A 3,233-nucleotide genomic window follows, 5' to 3' on the forward strand; every position below is an offset into this window, starting at 1 on the left:
ATGATTATGGGTTCGCCTTAAAAACAGTTTGTTTATTTGTGAAAGCACACCAGATTGGTCAAAAGATTATTTTCAACAACTAACCAAAAAGCTGAAATGATTCGTCTTAACTGTTTGTACCACTGAAGTAACCGAGTATGATTATTGGTTCGCCAAGTTGTTTGTCTATAGAAGAACAGGTTTTCTTCTTGCGTTTAGTTGCGCAACTGATCTGACATAATTCTGAAGAAGATGGAACATAAAAATAGTTTTTAACGCCGTAAAATCGTCTTTTACCCTGTTGTTCATCTGCATGATACATTCAGTCAAGCGTTCGATATATAGAAGAACTGTTCCGAAATCAAAGTCCATGTCCGTTGTATTACGAAACCAGGTATCTCACAAAGGATGCCTGAGTAGACGCTAACAAATATGATCAGTTGAAAACAAAAATCTTTTTGAATGCCAGCCTTGTCGGTCGCCATTGGACTGAATTGTTCGTTAAGTTGTTCAGAATAACTGCAAATATAAAAGATCTGCAGAAGTCATCACGAACGCCTTGCGTTTGCTTAATTCGATCGCCAATGGAAGCATTCTCACTGGTCGACACTCAGCGACTCACCATCGTTCCGGTCAGGTCAATAAAATTAATATCGACGCAAAATTGCAAACGAAGCTAGGCAAACACAATGAGCACAGCGGTGAAATATGGCCAGCAAAAAAACGCACGACGTTGTTTACCATTTATAGGAACTGGGCATATGTAATACTTGCTCGTCAGGCGACATAGCAAAGCTCACAGAAAATTCGATACAAGCACGCCACATAAGGTTTCCTTCCAAATTATAGGCGGTTAATGCTTTTAAACCTCCTTCCGAAACATGACTTTCAGGGCTGCTGGTATGCAGCAGCTGTCAGCCGAATCGTCCCAGAGCGCAGGTGTCCCTCACTGTCTTTGCCGACATGCGACTGGTCAAGTGTCCTTTCTTCCGAGAAAAAAACTTGCTGGTAATTCTAAAACATAAGCGTAACTGATTTGATTCCCTTATGTTCAGGAATCCCATCTAAATTTACTTTCATGTTATAAGATTTTAAATAGAGTTTCGGCTTTCTTGTGTTTGACAATCAGTGATAGATTATTCTAACAAGAGGCAGTTAGAAAGCGCGTTTTCGGCTGTGCAACGGGTAATCACATTGATGAATGTGTCTAGCACCAGAAGCTGCGTTGGTTGGGACATGTGCAGCATATGTCGGACCATCGTTTTCCGCAGAGAGTGCTGTTTTCCATGCCCAGTTCAGAGTGGCGTAAACAGAGAGGTGGCCAACCCTTGACTTGGCAGAGGAGTATGAAGGAAATCACGAAACGCTTGGGTGCTGTCGGTGCTAATCGCCTTCCAGGATGGGGACCGCGTGATCTTTACTGTGCCTGGATGGAGACACTACAAGATATGGCTTCCAACCGATGTCAGTGGCGTTCTTGTTGTCAGTTTCTATTCAGCTTGCCTGAGTGAATGTACGAGATGTAGACACCTCGGAATGATTGGTGAGCTATCACTAAGTCCCTCCCCTGTCCAAATTTACTCTTTTCTTTATACTAAGGCTTTCAAATAAATCATGGTTTTACGGCAGTGAAGCATCGGTGTTAAACACTGATGTCATGCTGTCGAGGATGATGAGCACACCTCACAGCAAAATAGGAGCCCTTAGTAGTTGGGCACTTGAGAAAACGACAGTGATCAACGTGGCATGATTTATTTCAGTTTGCGAAGAATAGACTTTATCTACCTACCAGAATTTATTTTCCAGAATGTGGGGTTTACTTTACAGACTCTTCTGTTGGACTGCTTTGTTGAAAACGTTTGCTAGTAAGCCGGCGAGTGTGAATCTCTGATGGTAGAGATAACTGCGCTTGGAGACATACCCAATACATACCCAATTGGGTTTTTCTGGATGGCAACCTGGGACATACTGATCCGTCAGATGTTTGATCTCGGTTAACTTATTGGGAGAATTAAGTTTCGTATATATATCCGTATAACCAGACGAACTAGAAATCCAGAATTCAGCGCAGCGTAACAACCAGCACGTATGTATTCGAATTGACGTATATGTACAGCATATGGAATATTAAAATAAGGGAATAATAATAGTAATAGAGCAATGAATAGAGTCGCAGTCATGTTCATCACATCCGCCACACCTTGAATGAGCGTGTGGATGTTTATAGTCCAGTGGTGGTCTTGACCGCAACCTTTCGGTTATTCTCCGAATGAAATATTCAGACTCTTCACAGTTCTTCAGATACAAAGTTTTGTTCGGATACCATAAGGTCGTCTACAAAGGATCCATTAGTATTTGAAACAGCAGGATTGCCGTTAACAAATGGACCCTTGGTATTGAACTCAACCTGGTCAGTGTGTCTCCGATGACAAGAGACATCATCCAAATCGAGAATTGTGACCATTCTTTCGCCATTTGATGAAAGTACTATTCCTGTAGCATGTCGTTATTCATTACCCTTTAAAAATGTAACATCAGCCGTGTGGGCACGGTCAAGACTTGTACGTAACGAACGAGATTTAAATAGAAGTGCTGGATTCTTCCCAGTAACGGATTGAACAGCGTTGCACTAGAAAATTATCAATTCTACGGTCCAATTTCACAAAATTAGTAAGAGAGGTTGAAATAATGCCAGACTTTAGTGTTCGGACAAAATTTTCAGCAAGCCATTCGACTGGGGATGTCGCGGAGCAGTAAACAGATGTCGACGTCCAAGACCTTTAAACCATTCCTCGAAGAAATTTTCAGTGAAGTGTGTGCCTTCGTCAGTGACCAAAACATCTTCATGGCTGAATACTTTCCTCAAGGCTTGCTGAGTGAATTCGGCACTTGGAGACTTAGTTAGAAAAACGTCAGGCCAACGTAAATTTGTGTCAATAACGACCAAAGCCTAGTAGTTGCCGAGAAAAGGACCACAGTAGTCGGCATGAACTCGTTGAAACGCTTTATTCTCCGAATGAAAAATTCAGACTCTTCACAGTTTGTGTGTTCTTCAGATACAAAGTTTTGTTCGGATACCATAAGGTCGTCTACAAAGGATCCATTAGTATTTGAAACAGCAGGATTGCCGTTAACAAATGGACCCTTGGTATTGAACTCAACCTGGTCAGTGTGTCTCCGATGACAAGAGACATCATCCAAATCGAGAATTGTGACCATTCTTTCGCCATTTGATGAAAGTACTATTCCTGTAG

The sequence above is a fragment of the Opisthorchis viverrini genome (assembly GCF_000715545.1).
Source record: "Opisthorchis viverrini unplaced genomic scaffold opera_v5_599, whole genome shotgun sequence".
Classification (NCBI taxonomy): Eukaryota; Metazoa; Platyhelminthes; class Trematoda; order Opisthorchiida; family Opisthorchiidae; genus Opisthorchis; species Opisthorchis viverrini.